The sequence below is a fragment of the Hyperolius riggenbachi genome, chromosome 12 (assembly GCF_040937935.1).
Source record: "Hyperolius riggenbachi isolate aHypRig1 chromosome 12, aHypRig1.pri, whole genome shotgun sequence".
Lineage (NCBI taxonomy): Eukaryota > Metazoa > Chordata > Amphibia > Anura > Hyperoliidae > Hyperolius > Hyperolius riggenbachi.
The window spans coordinates 41,667,822-41,686,555 of NC_090657.1; the positions used below are offsets into that span (position 1 = coordinate 41,667,822).

The 18,734-nt window shown below is 45.3% G+C and overlaps 1 protein-coding gene across 1 annotated transcript in view; it reads left to right on the plus strand.

Moving 5' to 3' along the window:
- The first annotated feature begins 4,129 nt into the window (after positions 1–4,129).
- Positions 4,130–18,734, plus strand: part of LOC137541542 (ADP-ribosylation factor 1-like) — a 40,990-nt gene continuing 26,385 nt past the window's right edge. Inside the window, exon 1 of the mRNA XM_068262875.1 lies at positions 4,130–4,270. The gene's annotated coding sequence lies outside the window, so the exon portion shown is untranslated. The remainder of the gene's footprint in view (positions 4,271–18,734) is intronic.

The window sequence follows — 18,734 nt, forward strand, 5'->3', positions numbered from 1 at the left end:
CTAAGAGTCTACCTTGCCATGGTGGGCCGGATTACAATCCTATTGGCCAAAATGTGATTTACTTTTAGCCAATTGGATTAGCCAAAGTACTCTGCCAAAAAAGAACATGATAAACCTTCTGAGAGGGAGATCAACTAATTAGAGCCCTTTTGTATTAGGCACGTTACAATTAAAAAATGGTATCGTGCCCATTTTGCCAATAGCAACAGCACGGCGATGAACATGTAAATTGCATTGCCTGGTTTTTGCTAGTGCAATTGGTATTTTCAATAATTACAATTGTCGGCCTGCATCTTTTTTGTTTTGTTTGCGCTTCTATGCTTTGTAACTTTTTGGTGAGGGTTGGTATGGCTGTGGGGAGGAGGAGGCCATACGTAGAACTTGGGGGTATATTTAAATCATTTTAAATATGCCCCTGAGTTCTACACTGCAGGCTGCAACAATTTGTAATCACCAATTAAATTCTCTTAAAGCGGAATATAACCCTGCATTTCAACTTTGCTCTAAAACATTATTTACAGTATATTATATGCAACCAGCATTTTTTTTTACTAGACCAGCATTGGAAGGGTTAAACACAGAGGTTTTAAGTTCCGTGCAGACATTCAGATAGTTACATTCTATTTAGTTAGTGTGTAACTGTTTATCAATAGATACATCTCTTTGGCTGTCCTCCAAGCTCCTTCTCAGTGAGAGAGATGAGTCACAATAAACACATATTTGTAAACAAAAAGTATCTAACTCAAGTTCGGATTCGTCTGCAGAAATCTCTAGGGACTTTAAAGCCCTGTGTAACCCTTCCAATGCTGGTCTAGTAAAAAAAAAATGCTGGTTGCATATAATATACTGTAAATAATGTTTTAGAGCAAAGTTGAAATGCAGGGTTATATTCCGCTTTAAGGGCCAGTTCACACTTGGTGTGCTTTTGGTGGGGAGCATTTCTGCTCTCTGCTGATAGCCGGTATTCAGCAAAGCAATGTGGTAAATCCTTGCAGTGCCTGCGGTGTGCATATGTCGCAAAGGTGCACTGCGTGCAACATTTCGGTGGCAGTTAGAATGCCATTCTCATTCTCTGGAATGAGACTCGAAAAACGCAATCACTGCAACATGGAGCCACAATTGCTTGGTAAAAACGCAATCACACTCCATAAGCGATTGTGATTTTCCTTTTGCGATCCCAATGTTGAACCAGGCATAAGGGGGACCAACTGGGTCCCAATTATTTATCAGGTGGTTGTCATGGGTTCCAGACTTTACACTTGAGGGTGTAAAAGTGGTACCCATGATGACCACCTATCCCCCTTATCCCCCTTCAAAACTGCCATCCCCTATGCCTAACTCACTCCCTTCCCCCAACCTGCCCTAAGAGTCTACCTTGCCATGGTGGGCCGGCTTACAATCCTATTGGCCAAAATGTGATTTACTTTTAGTCAATTGGATTAGCCAAAGTACTCTGCCAAAAAGAATATAATAAACCATCTGAGAGGGAGATCAACTAATTATAGTCCTTTTGTATTAGGCACGTTACAATTAAAAAAAAAGGTATCGTGTCCATTTTGCCAATAGCAACAGCACGGCGATTAACATGTAAATTGCATTGCCTGGTTTTTGCTAGTGCAATTGGTATTTTCAATAATTACGATTGTCGGCCTGCATCTTTTTTGTTTTGTTTGCTTTGTAACTTTTTGGTGAGGGTTGGTGTGGCTGTGGGGAGGAGGAGGAGGCCATACGTAGAACTTGGGGGTATATTTAAATCATTTTAAATATGCCCCTGAGTTCTACACTGCAGGCTGCAACAATTTGTAATCACCAATCAAATTCTCTTAAGTGCCAGTTCACACTTGGTGTGCTTTTGGTGGGGAGCATTTCTGCTCTTTGCTGATAGCCGGTATTCAGCAAAGCACTGTGGTAAATCCTTGCAGTGCCTGAGGTGTGCATATGTCGCACACGTGTCTCTGCACGGAGAACAGCTAAATTTAACAAATCAGCCAGCTCATTAATGTAACAATTCTGAGTACCCATTCACACTTCAGCGTTTTGCTGGCGATTTAGGCAAAATGCTCAAACACTAGCGCTTTTGGAAGTTCTAGTGTAATAAAACCCTATCAGCCTGTTCTTACTTAGGCGATTTGCGCAAATCGCGCAAAACCCAAATGTATGGCTGCACCATTTTCAGGCGATTTCCCAGCTATCGTGTTTCAGTGCTATAGAAGCGCTAAACGCGATTGTGGAGAAATCGCTGCACTGTCCAGTGATTTTTTTCCGCGTGAAATCGCGGATAAATCACTCCTGCAAAAATCGCCTGTGTTTTGCCCTTTCAAGTGTAAATGGGCCCTGACAGTTCAGTTTGGTTATTCCCTGCATTTCTACCGGACCTGTGAAATTGTTTATGAATTAGCACACAGAAGTCTAAAATACAGAATGCGGTATTTTCCCTCCCAGATTTGTTTACCGCAAAGAATTTTATGAATCGAGGCCGGTAGAAGGTAGAAGGGCCTCTAGACACCATGGAACTGTATAGAGGAGGGAAAACAGACATTAGACACCAGGGAACTTTATAGGGGAGGGAGGTCCATTCGACACTAAGTAACTATAGTGGAGGGGGCAATTAGACAGCAGGGAACTGTATAGGGGAGTAGTGATGAGCAACGGATACATTTCGAATAAAGCCTATTCGGAATTCATCCGTTGCTCATCACTATAGGGGAGGGAGCTACTAGACACCAGGGAACTTTACCAGGAAGGGGTGCCATTAGACACCACAGAACTGCATATGGGAGGAAGGAGGCCACTAGATATTAAGGTTGGTCCACAACATAGCCCCCAGTTTCAATTTCAGCCATCTGTATTTGACAACCCCTACTTTACATATCTTAAAGGGATACTGTAGGGGGGTCAGGGGAAAATGAGTTGAACTTACCCGGGGCTTCTAACGCTCCCCCGCAGACATCCTGTGTTGGCGCAGCCACTCACCGATGCTCCGGCCCCGTCTCCGCGTCCAGTTCACTTCTGGAATTTTAGACTTTAAAGTCTGAAAACCACTGTGCCTGCGTTGCCGTGTCCTCGATCCCGCTGATGTCATCAGGAGCGCACAGCGCAGGCCCAGTATGGTCCGTGTCTGCGCAGTACACTCCTGTTGACATCAGCGGGAGCGAGGACACGGGCGTGCAGGCGCAGTGGTTTTCTGACTTTAAAGTCAGAAATTCCAGAAGTGAACTGGAGGCGGGGCCGGAGCATCGGTGAGTGGCTGCGCCAACACAGGATGTCTGCGGGGGACCATTAGAAGCCCCGGTAAGTTTAGCTCATTTTCCCCCGACCCCCCCCTACAGTATCCCTTTAAGTTTAGTTTGTTAAACACATTTATCAACAACTTGTAGCATGTATCTCTTTAGGTAATATCATACTAAATAAACGTTTGGCACATTAGCACAGACCTTATACACTAAATTGTTTCATTTGCTCAGAGTTTGTTTCAACAAGCTCTGCAAGACAATAATGAAGAACTAGAAGAACCACCAATCCCTACTGGAAATGATTAGGCGATTGCCCAATCCAGTGACTCCACATACTAAATATAGTAAAGTGAGATGGCGTTAGCTTATATACGCTAACGTATTAGGCCACACCCACGTCACCTATTAGGCCAATCACAGCTCTAGTCATTACACCATACGTAGGCGTGGCAACATACAGGCGTAAGGCGCCTCATTGGTTCAGCTCCAGTGACATCTATAGTGACGCCATCTTTCTACACCCACCGCTGCAACAAACGGCTGTAACCATGGAGATAGGTTATCCGTATATGGTTGATTGTCATTGGCAGCTATGATCATTGCTGGACAAAATGAAACACTCTCAAAGGCGGAAGTGCGAGCTGCTGAGTACGGCTTCCCGGCGGGGAGAGCGCGCACTAAAGCAATCCACTGCCAGTCGGTTTCCGGGAGATAGTGTCGCAAACAGCAGTAAGAGCACCAAGGTGGCCGCCGATCGCTTCCTCCTTGTTGTACTGCGGTGATGCCGCGCTTTCTCATTGGTCGGTACCATTTCCTGTGTAGGAGGACACGCCCACCGCTGCTGGAAGCGGAGCCGGTGATTGGATGAAGGTGACGCTTGCGCAGGGGGCGGAGGCTGGGCTCTTCTCTGGGTGACGTGAGTAACAGCCGCCATTTCGTGTGACAGAAGCCGGGAAGAGGCGGCGGAAGGAGGAAGCTGCTGCAGGAGAGAAGTCGGTGAAGACGGGGGATATTTGTTTCCGCGCTGCATTGTAGCTGTAAGTTTCTTGCGTGGCATCTCTATGGCGGGGGAACTTCTCAGTGTGGCTGTACAGGAGCGCTATATACCGCCGCCACAGGCACCTTCCTGCATGCTGTGCCCAATACCTTTCCCGTGTTACCCATCTCCTTGTGGCCTGTGATTCTCAACATGGCTCATTGTTTCTACTCAATAGCTTTATATTGGAGTTGTGCGCTGCTATAGTGGTTTAGGCCTAAGGCCTCTTACACGGACTGCTGGTAGGTAGTGATACTGCTCACTGCTGCCTGGTAACTGCTTGCTGAACACACAGCTCAACAATCCGTGAAAAAGAGGCCTTAATCTAAAAAGACTTTCCCTTCCAGTTAGGGATGACATGTTGATGCAGCATTCAGGCCAGTCTACAAGTAAATTGACACATTTTACCTGTGTTGTGAATTTTAGTTAGCCTGACAGGTACCGTATAATAGATTTAGAAGAGGGGGTGTAGCTTCTAGGCCTTGGAATGCACATGCTTCATCACATAAGGGCTATGGCCACATGTGACTGTATCGCTGCCCTTAACTTGGGCTTTGCTAAGGGGCAGGTAAGGTGGTAACAAGAGATGGGTTATTCACCTGATACCGTGATGAGGGATGGCTTTTAAACAGAGTGGGCAACCGTGGCTGCCTGGCACAATTATAAACGTTGCCTAGTGCCTTCTACTAGAGCTTACATGCACTTGGGGGGCGGGGGAGAGAAGTTGGGCAACTGATATTGTTCTGGTATCTAAATGGGGAATTGACCTAGTCAGCTTTGGTATAATAGCATTAATACTGTAAAATCAAAGTTTGCACACTCCACAAAAGTTTGTATACTGTGTGTTAGGTTTGATTAGATATATGATAAATTTATGTCTGACAAAAAGGCACTTAAGTGCTAGTTTACTTTATGGGACCCAGCAGGAAATGCCATAGAGAACAGCTCTCCAATGACAGCACCCTCTGTCACAGAGTTTTGTGATTGGCTGAATAGTGTGGGCATAGCTTACTGCATACCATTGGAAACCCAGCCATTCGAGAGGGTGCCATCCACCCAATAATGTTAGTGGATTTTCCCTGTGAGATTTCGTGTTGGGTACCCTAAAGTAGACTAAAGCTAGATCTTAGACTTGGGCTTTAAAGCAAGACTGTGTCAATGTGTTCATTAGTTAAATGCAGGTACAGATGTCGTAAGGATTTGCTTGCCTGGTATGTTTTATTTCTGGTCTGGATTTTCTGATTCTTGTTTTCAATGTCTTATGGAGGTCAGGAAGTACTGAGTATGAGCTTTGCATTTTCCTTCCTCAATACATGTGAGCATTGTACATTCCACTGAAACAGCTCTTTCTTTCCAGCTGTCTTTTCACTGTGTTGATCTGAAAATAAAACAATTCAATGTGACTGGTTGCTTATGAGCATTACACACAAATGCTTCCCACATGTCCCTGAGCTGCAGCTTTATCTCCCAGGAAAAGCTGTTCTATCCCGGTGCCTTGTAATCCTGTCACCAATATCACATGACTGGCGATAGCTGTAAACTGTTATACTGTGTTACCATCAGTTAAAGGAAGTTTTTGAAATGATTCAATTTCTCAACTAACTTTATACTTTTTTATTTTTTTAGGACAACTAATACATAGTATCCTGATGAAAACTTCTGTGATTAGTTAGTGGCAGTTTTAGCAGCATGGTAACACTGGAAAAATGCAGGAATTGTTTTTTTTATTTATAAAGCATGGCTCTGTACTATACCAGGGCAGACATTAAAGCTTTGAACAATAGTACAAAGACTGGTCATGTTGTACAAGATGGGCCAAAATTAATCTTTCCGTAGATGCAACAGATATGCAGTCACTAGAGGCGTGACAGTCTGCAGCAACCTGTGATATCTGACAGCTTGTTTCTGAAAACTTAAAGGGGTTATGTGGAGGGGTGCTGAGGGTAAAATCCAGACACTTACCTGGGGCTTCTATCAGCCCCCTGTAGCAGTAATGCCCCACGCTGTCCCCCTCTGATCCCGCCTCGGTTTAGGTGGCATGCTTTACAACTGTGGCCACGCGCCTGCTCGCTCGCGTCATCTGAAGCTTACTGCGCAGGTGCAGTACAAGAAACCTTCGTACTGCGTTTGCGCAGTAAGCTTCTGATGGCGGGAGCACTCATTATTTGTCTTGTTAGACAAATAATTGCCTGGTGCCAGCGGCGGGGAACGGCGGATCGGAGGAGGACGTCGTACGACATTACTGCTACAGGGGGCTGATAGGGTAAGGTAAGTGTGTGTTTTTACCCTCAGCAACCCCCCCTCCCCCACAGAACCCCTTTAAACGTTTCCAAAGGCAGTAAATCTTACACTGTTATTATATGGAGAGCCTTCTCAAAAAGTCAATGCAAGCGCAGTGCATAATGCGCAAAAACCGTGTTCATAATCGTAGCTAGGCAATAAAAGCAGTTTGGGAATAATGGCACACACGTTTACCTATCAATGAAAAGTGGCCGATTTCATGTCGAGTCGACCAGCTTAGTCAATCGAGCAGGATGCAAGATATTGGTAGATCGCATAGGAATCTGCTACTGTTCACGTCATTTGATCATTTAGAGTATGGTGACACATCAGTCAGATCGAATGTGAAGGTGAATGGCATAGTATATTGTTTGTAGTGTGTGGGTCACTAGTCAATCGACTTTTAAGCAACCATACTGAAGTCTATTCCTTATAAGGTTGATTGCTTATGTCAATTGAATCAGAATTGCTGGATGTATGGCTATCTTAATTGCTGGTAAGAGAGAGAACGTCACTACTCCCAGGCCTACTGTCACGCAACATCACAGCCTGTATTACATCAAACTATCTTCTAAACTCAATTGTAGCACAGAAGAAGCTGAGAATTAGAACTCAAAGAATGATCGTACTCTAGCCAAAACTTTCAAAGTGTTATTATAAGGTTTTTATTGCTGTCTGGATCTATAGTGACATTGTTTCCTTCTTCTCTTGACACCGGTAGCACAACAGGAACTACTTGTACCTCTCCAAGTGGGTAAGGCTAGCAGGAAATACTTGTACCTCTCCAGCTAGGACATGGCTGTCCTATCTAAGTATTTTAAAAATGTACATTGATCTCCAAAGACGTCTCCATCGCTGCCTGTTTGCACATCAGAGAGAATTGTTCACTTCCTGTTGCCAGTGAGGCAATAGTTGGAGATAACTCGTGTCACAGAGGATGAGGCCAACTGGACATTTTTTTTTTTTTTTTTTATTGTAACATTTACTTGTTGCCAACAGACAGGCCCCACTCAGATCATAATCTAGTCAGATACGGATCTGATTGAATCCTTCCACACTATGTACACAGTTTTTGAATAGGTTTCAGAACTAATGTGTGTGTGCGCTGCCACCGACTACTGGGAACCAAGGTCCTAATCCAAGACATAACTTATGTGACCACTAGAGGCCTCTAGTATCGTAATTTGACACAAGCACCCCAGGATAGAAGAGATCTGAAGCCACGTCTGGCAGTGGAGAGGAGACCTGCACTGGTTGGTATAGGTCAATGTAAGCTTCGCTACAAACTAAGCATGTCTGTCGCTCTTAGTAAAATCGAACGCTGTGCCCCTGGCCCAAATCTTATAGCACGATTGACTGAGTCAATTGATTTTGGATGAAAATCGATTGGATAGCATTTGTTGCATCAATTTCTTGCGGATTGTCAAATGATCTAATTGGCTATCTATAGAAAAAAAAAATCAAACCAGTATATGACTACCTTATGACTTTTCTTGCTTGAAACATATAAAAAAGTCAAGCTGTTCAACCTACTGTCTCTGGAACTACCATGCAGGTATTTGAAGAGACCGGTCACCTGGTCAAGCTAAACGCCACAAAAATATTTACTGTGGTTATAATGGAATAGACTAGATTTTAATAAATGCTATCTACCTAGATGTCTTGCAGATCCTCTGGTCTAAGGGCTGGTTCACACTTGGTGCTTTTTCAGCGCTTTGCTGATCTCCAGCGATCAGCAAAGGGCTGCTACTAATGTATCCCTATGGATTAATTCACACTGCGGCGTTTGCGATTTCGATCAATCGCATATGTGCTGCATGCAGCATCTTTGGGGTGATTGCGATGTGATTCTTGTTCTAGTGACGGAAATCACAAGCTCAAAGCACGCTGAAAGTGCTAGATTTTGATGCCGAGTGTGAACTAGACCTTAACAATTTGGGACCCAGAATGCACATCCAGCTTGGAATGTTGCATCTTCCTGTGACACCACTTCCAGTGTCATGGTTTGTAGACTACTGAAGCCACAACATCAGCCTGACAGTCCAGCAATTTACATATTGTTAGAAAATGGTTAGCAATAGCTGATTTCATAATGATTTAGTACAAAGCCTAATTTAAAGCAAACCTGTGTCGAAATGAGCTTCATTAGTCTATTACGTGTACAGTTAATGGTTGATAGTCCTGTCTGTGCTTTGTAGATTTTCTAGTGATTTTAATCAGTCATTGGTAACAGGAAGTCAGTGGTTTAGTGCCCCACATTTGCCTTCCTCCGTGTATATAAGAATGACCATTTTAATTGCTGGTTCCTTTGAAATGTTTGTCCTTTGCTTCCAGTTGACATTTTACAGTGTTGTGGGAAACAAGCAGACCTGCTGCTCACCACATATGGTCCAGGGCTGCAGTTTAATTTCTCTAACAGAAAAAAAAAACACTTATAGGTTAACTAAAGACTGGTGCCCGCTAATTCTGTCAGCAATACCAATTAACTATAGTCTTGAGGACAGTTTACCGATGGAAGCAGGTTAGGGGAGGCAGGAAGTAGCATGCACAAGTTATGACTTGACTCGACCCATATACATGAGGGCCAGTGTACATGAAGAGGGTGGATGTCATCTGCTCCAGTGCCATTCCACAAGATCGCTCACACCAACGTTACCCCAGTTTGTGGATGCTGGACTATATGTCTGTAGTATATCCAAGGAATTTGCTGCTAACCTGCCCCTGTTATACAAGCAGAGTGCTCTGTTTGCCACTGTAGTGTAATTGGCCTTGGGGCTGTAATGCCTTTACTGGTCATTGACCAATTATGATGCATCCCTCTGGCCGACTCCTCCCCTTCCCACCCGGTGGATCTCATAGGCTGATGGATGCACTAACGGAGCCCACAGCCAATAAGGGTTTTGAGAATCAAACACACAGACGCCAGGGAGGTGACAGCAACCTGCTGGGCAGCTCTCCATTCGGATTTGAATGAGAAAAATGGGTTGCACAGAAGCAGCAAAGGTAACTGATTTATGATGATTGATAGGTTTTGCAGAGGTGTGCCTACACGTTCCTTTACTGTGGTGACATATGTACTGTGATTTAACAAAAGGAACACTGCGTGGCCCCGAAATGATCGTTGGCAATATGGTCGGTTGTGTATTGGTGATGGAACAATAAATGCTGTTCATTGGAAATTGTGGTGTCTGGACCTCTTTTTGATTCCTTGGATCTGCTCCAGTGCGCCTGCTAAGCACTGGGGAGCGCTTGGAACAGGCATTTTAGAGTCTTTCACCTTATGAAGGCACACCTGAGCATGGCTGCAGCCGCACTTGGATATGGCATGAGGTAGCCATGTGTGTGTTCTCACTACATTTCTGTGCAAACTGGATGGTGGTAGGGTGGACTGGTGTTATTTTGGATATGCTAACACTACTTCACATTACTTTACCTTCCCCACTGCTTGTAGCCACTCCTTTTGTCATGGCCTATCCTGCCTCTGGATACACAGGCACAGAACTTGCCCATGCATAATCTGCATGTGCTCCTCGATTGCCGTGGTTGCTGCCAGAAAAAAAACTATTCGACTCGCTAGGTGAAAAAATGTATAGTGGGACCCAACAATGGAATGGTGAGCTGTAGAAGGATCTGGGAATCCTCTGGGCTGTCCACAGGCCCGAGACAGGCAAAAAGTGTGCCACCATAAACAGCATCTAAGCTGAATTGCATCTTATCCCTAAATCCATGGCGGCCTGGAGGGGAAATAGTAATCTACATCATTAGGAAATTTGCAATAGTAGAGGGAGCAGTTTTTCGGCTTCATCCTGTGCTTCAATTTTCCGGCGCCCTTTTTGCATGTTTGCCCCTAGGCTTCTTGTGGTAAGTATCTTTTGTTTTGTTTGTTTTACTTTTCACTTCGCATTACATTAAATGTGTTTTTGAGTAAGGACCCTTTACATTTAACATCCCTGCCGGTATGATTATTTTTGGATTTAAGGGCTAATAGCGGTGCAAATTTTTTCACGTGCTTTTAGACCCTAAAAACAGACGCGTACCACAGAGAGATCTGCAGCTCCTGCATATAACTCGCTCGGCACGGGATTACCCCTCTGAGCTGCAGATTTCTGTCCCGAGCCTGGCTACCGCTAAAGAAGTTAAGTTTTAGCAAATGGGACGCCACTCACCAGTATAAAAGGGCCCTCAAGCTACATACATGCCATGTTTTAATTACCCAAAATGACTGTTAATGATTGTTTCTAGCAGGGCTGTGGAGTCGGGACAAAAATCTTGCAACTCCGACTCCTCAGTTTATGAAACCACGACTCAAACTCCGACTCCGGGTACCCAAAATTGCTCCGACTCCACAGCCCTAGTTTCTAGTGTAAGAACTGCTGTCCACAAGTCTGTGTCCTCTCCTTCTGCAGGTTGCCTAGCTGACTGTTGTTGTAGTTTGGACATATCTTAAAGCGGAATATAACCCTGCATTTCAACTTTGCTCTAACCTCCCTGGCGTTCTATTAAGATCGCCAGGGCGGCTGCGGGAGGGGTTTTTTTAAATTAAAAAAAAAAACTGTTTCATGCAGCCAACTGAAAGTTGGCTGCATGAAAGCCCACTAGAGGGCGCTCCGGAAGCGTCATTCTGATCGCCTCCGGCGACCAGAATAAACAAGGAAGGCCGCAATGAGCAGCCTTTCTTGTTTTGCTTACCTCGTCGCCATAGCGACGAGCGGAGGGACGTCAGCCGACGTCCTGACGTCAGCCGCCTCCGATCCAGCCCTTAGCGCTGGCCGGAACTTTTGTTCCGGCTGCGCAGGGCTCGGGTGGCTGGGGGGACCCTCTTTCGCCGCTGCTCGCGGCGGATCTGCTTTTTATTTCACAAAAATCCGGCGACCTCCGGCGGTGATGGACGTGTATAGTCGTCCATACCGCTGAGGAGGTTAAAACATTATTTACAGCCTTTTTATTTTTTTTACTAGACCAGCATTGGAAGGGTTAAACACAAAGGTTTAAAGTTCCGTGGAGAAATATGCAGAAGTTCAGATAGATACATTTTAACTAAATAGAATGTAACAAGTTATAGACGTTACACACTTTGGCTGTCCTCCAGCTCCTTCTCAGTCAGAGAGATGAGTCACATTCAACACTTAGATACATTTATGTAAACAAAATGTATCTGTCAGCTTCCGATGCTTCTGCAGAAATCTAAAGGAACTTTAAAGCTGTGTGTAACCCTTCCAATGCTGGTCTAGTAAAAAAAAAAATGCTGGTTGCATATAATATACTGTAAATAATGTTTTAGAGCAAAGTTGAAATGCAGGGTTATATTCTGCTTTAAAGAGAACCCAAGGTGTCACTTAAAAAGGTAAATACGTCGCTAAGGGGTTGGGAGCCTCTGAATCCTAAAGAGGCTTCCCAAGCTGTCCCCCGCCTCTTGCTAGGATACCCTCAGCATCTTTTGGCACAAGTGCGGCCGAGCGAGCATGGCCACGCCTGCTCAGTAGCATGAGCAGCTCCAGCTAACTGCACAGACAGGGCTGCAGTTACACTGGCACAGTAAGGCCATGCTCATGCCTGAGGAGGAGTGCGGTCCTAATGTGATCTGGGTGTCCGCACTCTGTGGCGGACAGCAAGTGAAGACTCGTTACTTTTTAATTTTTATGCGAATTCGCATGGATGACGATGTATGCGACTTTAACCATGGCAGTGCTGGTGTGATTTTTTTTTTCCATTGTTTCTATGCGAATTCGCATGAAAATTCGCATCTCCAAACCACATAGCGAATTTCCTATTAAATATATTGTATGCGATTCGCATAGCGGTGTGCGAATTCGGATGGCTCTGCCATGCAAATTTTTTCTGCACAGAAAAACGCAAAGGAATCCTGACAAGTGGAAACTGTCCCATTCACTTGTATTGCTATGCGAATTCGCGATAGTGGAAATGGGCCCTCAAGATTGAGCTCTGAATCTGTACACCATCATTCCAAGGCTCCGAGCTTAATCTTCCCAAGCCCATACACGTCGCATGCTGTGAGCAGCCACAGTATATCGGGAGCCATAAACAAAGAATAAAAGGGGCCGTCCTAGGGATGGGTGGAGAGGAGAACTGTTACTTCCTCCCCGCCCATAATAAACATCCTGCTCAGTTGAAGAAAAATTGCGGCTGAGCAGTGTAGGGACTACGGTGCACTGTACTGTCATAATGGTGTTATGACATATGTCACAGCACCGCACATAAAAGATTCTTAAAGGGACCCTGAGCAGCGACATGGGGCTTCCTCAAGCCGTGGGGTCCCCTGGAGTCATCCTGGCTCCTCTCTGCGTGCCTTTACCGGCGACACCCTGGCCAGCTCTTCCTGAATCCTGACGCATGGTGTAATCACTGCGGTCGGTGTGACAGGTCTGCACATGCACGGTTTTCTAACGCTAAACCACGCATGCGCAGACTGCCGCGCCGGCCTCCGTGATGACGCGTAGCGACCGGCGTGAAGATAACATTCGTAAGGATCCAGAAAGAGCCGGCCTGGTGTCGCTGTTAACGGGAGCTGGCGGAGGCTAACGGAGAGGAGCCAGGAAGATGCCGGGGGATCTCGCGGCCTACGGTGGGCTGGAGGAAGCCCCAGGTAAGTGAAATCTTTTAATTTGTCACTGCTCAGGGTCCCTTTTAAAGGACAACTGAAGCAAGAGGGATAAGGCGGCTGCCATATTTCCTTTTAAGCAATACTAGTTGCCTGGCTATCCTGCTGAGCCTCTGCCTCTAATACGTTAAGCCATAGACCCTGAACAAGCAAGCAACAGATCAGGTGTTTCTGGCATTGTCAGATCTGACAAGATTAGCTGCATGTTGGTTTCTGGTGTTATTCAGACACTACTGCAGCCAAATAGATCAGCAGGATAGCCAGGCAACTGATTTTGTTTAAAAGGAAATTGTTAGCCTCCATATTCTTCTTGCTACAGTTGTCCTTTAAAAGCAGTTCTAGGGTACTTAGTTTCCTCAAGTCTCCATAGAACAGAGTGAGTTGCTCAGGAGAGAGCTAAGCAAGCCCATCTGTGTAATCTGATGCATGTTGTAAATATTAGAAATTGTGTGACCCTGCAGAGCTGTCTTGCATTGTGACTAGTTTCTGTACTTCGGTCATTATATAATGACCATATTTGACAGGCATTGATCAGGCTGTGATAAATTGCCTATTTTCTATTGTTCTTGGGCAGGAGCATTTTAAACTGAGTTTAGTGTTTGCTTAATATCTCTCATAAGGCGCATACACACGCCGTGCTTTTTTTCAAACGACGGGGTGTTCGTTCTGCCGACAGTTGCATGCGAGTACAAGCTGTCAGCAGACTGATAAGGCGGTTTTTGACTGATCCGCTTGGCTTATCAGTCTGCCGACAGCTTGTACTCACGTGTAGCTGTCTTCAGAAGACCACCCTGTGGGAGGGTCTGACGGACCCGTCGTTTGAAACAGGGCTGTGGAGTTGGGGTCGGAGTCGGGGCAATTTTGGGCACCCGGAGTCGTTGATTTCATAAACTAAGTCGGAGTCAGATGATTTTTGTACAAAAATCCACAGCCCTGTTAAGTATTAGGCTAAGAAGTCTGAGTCGAGGAGTCTGAGCCATTTTGGGTACCCGGAGTCGTGGTTTCATACACTGAGGAGTTGGAGTAGTAAGATTTTTGTCCCGACTCCACAGCCCTGGTTTGAAAAAGTACGGCATGTGTACGTCCCTTTAGTGGTGAGATCCTCCTTGACTTAAAGTGGATCCGAGATACATTTTTACTCATTGCATAATTGTGTTCCGCAAGGGCATTCCTCAAGCCAAATACTTTTTGTTTTGTTGTTTTAATACTGTAATTCCCTATTAACTAAACAAGCCTTGCCCACAGCTTCTCCAGAATGCCTTGGCGCTTTCAGTTTTAGTAGCAAGGGCTTATGGGAGATCAGTCTGGGCAGAAGGAGGAAGAGAAGATTACTAGCAAGAGATTTCAGAGGCGGGGGAGGAGAGGGGAGTGACGTTTTCACAGGCCGAGGGCTGGAGATGCACAGCAGCTTTCCTGTGCGTAATGTGACAAACAGAACATGGCGCCTCTCATTGTATCACAGGAAGAAATAATCGTATACTGTTGAAGCTGTTTGCAGCTAGATTTGCTGTGTAAACTATCTAAACTTTAGATAAGATATATAGACAAGTTACTTATAGTTAGTTTTTCATCTTGGATCTGCTTTAAAGCGGATCTGAACTCAGAACTTCCCCTCTGCTCTAAAAGATACACAACAGCATAATAACCTTTGCAGAAAAACATTTTTCTTACAGCTGATTCAAATCCTGCAATAAATCTGCAGGGTTTACCTCCTGCTTTCATAGTAGCAGACATATTGTTGACATCCTGCGTTTACAAATTAGCTACTCTGCTGTGGCAGGGGAGATTCCTGAGCTGACACAGCTGAGAGATCAAATTACAGTGGTGATTAGTCGCAGACGTGGGGGAATTAGACAGGCTAAACTCTCTAAACCCATACAGGGTGCATTTTGTTTTCCTTCTGTCCTGTGCAAGAGTTCAGGTCCATTTTAACTGCACACTTTCTAATACTACAGATTCATGCATACCTGATGGGGACTGTATAATTTGCATATTTGTTTTCATTCAAAATTGACTATTCATACCACGATTGGCAGGCACACAATACAGTATCCTGCATATTGTGTCGTGTTTTGTTTTTTACAGGGCTGTGGAGTTGGAGTCGGGGCAATTTCGGGCACCCGGAGTTGGAGTCGGAGTCGTTGATTTCATAAACTCAGGAGTCGGATAATTTTTGTACAAAATCCACAGCCCTGTTAAGTATTAGGCTAGGGAGTCGGAGCCATTTCGGGTACCCGGAGTCGGAGTCATGGTTTCATAAACTGAGGAGTCTGAGTCGGAAGATTTTTGTCCCCACTCCACAGCCCTGGTTTTTTACCCAAGTCCATTTCTTTGTATACTTGTGCCTTTTGACTCGGAACATCTAGGATCCTTTCTGCCCTTGTTGCAGCCTGCTGTAATCTTTCAGAGCAGTGGTTCCGTGTGCAATTCACTTTTTATTCTAGGTGTTCATTTTTCATCTTTGCTTTAAAATAACTTTTTAGCACTGTGCATGAGAAAAAGTACCAAAAAGTAATTGGAAAAGTAATGTCAAAATGATTTTGAGTATTTGCTTGCTGGTGGTTAAAAAGGCATGTCATTTACTAGTTAAAATATCACCTAGGAGAAAACTCAAGTGAAAAATTGACTTGCATATGGCCCCATATGTCTTAATCTTAGTGACACACCGCTGCTGGTACAGTGGTGGCTGCTAATTGGTGACTGCGGTTAGGGCTGGTTCACACGGCGTTTACCGCTGGCGTTCAGGACTCGGCATTAAACGCTCCCATTCAAGTTAGTACCAGGCTTTTACCGGCGTTAGCGCAAATGCGGCGTTCAGATCCTGATTTTTCCCTGGCGTTTGAGGCGACCCTGGATGCTACATGTAGCATCCTGGGACGGTTAACCGATGCGGCTAATGTCCCCCTGAGGGGGGGGGGGGGAACGCTGACTGCAACTGAACTCCACGGAAAGCCACTAAAAGCTCAAACGCGACTCTGCCGCAACGCCACTGAACACAACACTTCTGAAAGCCGAGCAGACGCCTGTGTGAACCAGCCCTTAAAGAGAGTCTGAAGCGAGAATAAATCTAGCTTCAGACCTCATAGATAGCAGGGGCATGTGTGCCCCTGCTAAACCGCCGCTGTCCCGCGGCTTAACAGGGGTCCCTTCACCCCCAAATCCCCTCCATACAGCCGGGGAGCGCTTCCGCATTGGGGCAGGGCTAACCACCGCAGCCCTGCCTCCCGCCCGTCTATCAGGCGCGTACCTCTCCCTCGCCCCTCTGTCTTCTTTCACTGAGAGGGGCGGGGGAGAGGCGGCGATGCGCGTCTGACTGCGCTGAGAGGCAGGGCTGCAGCCGTTAGCCCTGCCTCCAGGAAGAGAAAATCTACAACCAAGTTGACGACCAAGTTTTGCGGGGGTGGGTTTGGGGGTGAAGGGACCCCCGTCTAGCCGCGCAGTAGCGGTGTTTTAGCAGGGGCACACATGCCCCTGCTAACTATGAGCTCTGAAGCGAGATTTATTCTTGCTTCAGAGTCTCTTTAAAATGCAGCCTCTACCTCCACCTCCTTCACTCACCGCTCACCGTGTCTGGCTGTAGTATTGCTTTCCCTTCCACTGTACCTCCTCTGCATGGTTTTTAAATCCCTTTAATAATAACTATTGGACTATGCCAGAATCAGATTCAAGTTACTGTGTCTGACCTACAAATCTGTCCACAAAACCTGTCCAACCTAAATTTCCGATCTTATACTGAGATTTTCTGGCCAATTTACTGTCAGTTTGATTATTTCTAACATGTCTGATTTGCTTTCCGATCGATTTCCATGCACTTTAATAGGAAATCGATCAGAAAATGCTTGGAAATCGCTCGTAAAGCAAATCGGACATATTAGAAATAATCTGACAGTAAATCGGGCAGAAAATCTCAGTGTGTACCCATCATTACTCAGAGGTACACACAACTGCTCACTCTGCTTCTCCAATGAGCTTCCCCTGACTGCCCCCCCCCCCCGCATCACCCAGTCCCATGCACGCCTCCAGGACTTCTCAAGAGCTGCTCCAACACTATGGAACTCCCTACCCCCACCCATTAGGGCAGCCCCCTCCTCCAAAATCTTCAAGAAGGCCCTCAAAACTCATCTTTTCACTTTGGCCTACCACCCCTCACAATTGCTCTAAACCCACAGCTGAACTCTGGACCCCTACCTTTCGTGTCCCTACCTCTCCCTCTAGATTTTAAGCCTTTTGGGCAGGGTCCTCCTCCTTTTGTGTCCTACCTGATCATGCACCTCCATTACTGTGCACCCATGCTATGCATTTGAGTGAACCTAACTTGCCTAATCTCCATGCTCCCATCCAGTGTCTAATCATTACCTTGTACTCCTATTGTGCTGCATGATCTGGTTTTTCTTGTATTCCTGTATTGTCCTATTTCTGTATGTCACCCCTAAATATTGTCTGTAACCTAAACTAATGTCCAGTGGCAGTGCTGCGTAATATGTTGGCGCTTTATAAATACAATACATAAAATAAATATGCTGGTGTAATGTCTCTGCCCTACATCACAGAGCTGCACCTCATCACATGCATGGTCCGTGTGACATGAAATTTCCATTGGCTTGTGCTGCTTTTAGTTACACCGTTTTGGGAAAAGTGTTAGGACCGGCTTCCACTGGGGTGCCGTGTCCATTTCTGAATCTGATACTGTACCTGTGCTTATATGTATTTGCATTTGAATTGCTAGAATGCTAACATTTTGTATAGAAACTCAATGTGCTTGAGAACTGCAGCCACTAATGGCACGCTCAGTAGACCACCCTGCTGTGTTTGTGAGTCTCGCCCAAGGACTCCTAACTGAATACTTACTGTAGGTACTGGCTCGCTGAATAGGAAGAGCCGAGATTCAAACCCTGGTCTCCTGTGTCGGAGGTGGGGCCCTTAACCAGTACACTATCCAGCCACTGTGCTATGCACGCTTTTGGGGATTCTCTTTTTTGGTCTTGACTTTTGGATGCAGCCACTTGATTACTATAAGGTGGATTTCTGTATTTAAAATCGGGTGCAGAAAATGTCTGTGATTTGTATATGGTTGAAACGAGTCTTGGCTGGTTTATGATATTATGCTGTGCCTATGTTTGTTTTTGCTGGAGTTGGTGTTGACGGTGTGTGTTTACGTCATGCCTGCAGAAAAGTGATATTAATTTAACACACAAAATTTCATGAAGTAATTCTAGCTAAACGGAGCTATGCCGTAAGGTCAAGCTGCCACAGTGCCAAAACCTTTCTAGGTGCCCTACCCTCGCTGCTAAAACTGATTTCATCTACTTTTTATAGAACTATCAGAGCATAAATCTACAGTAGTCTAGGAGATGAGTTTATCCTTTTCTACTGCAGCTGGATGAGTTTCCCCTACTGTAATTTTTTTTTTTCTGAATAAAGGAATGTTTCAGTGGCTGATGTCACCATCATGTGTTCTCAGTAGCTGTTTCTGGTCATGTGGAGCACATTCCAGGAAACTCTTATCAGGAAATGCTGCTCTGAGAACAGAATCTGCCCGAATTTTACTTTCCTGACTACCTCCTGT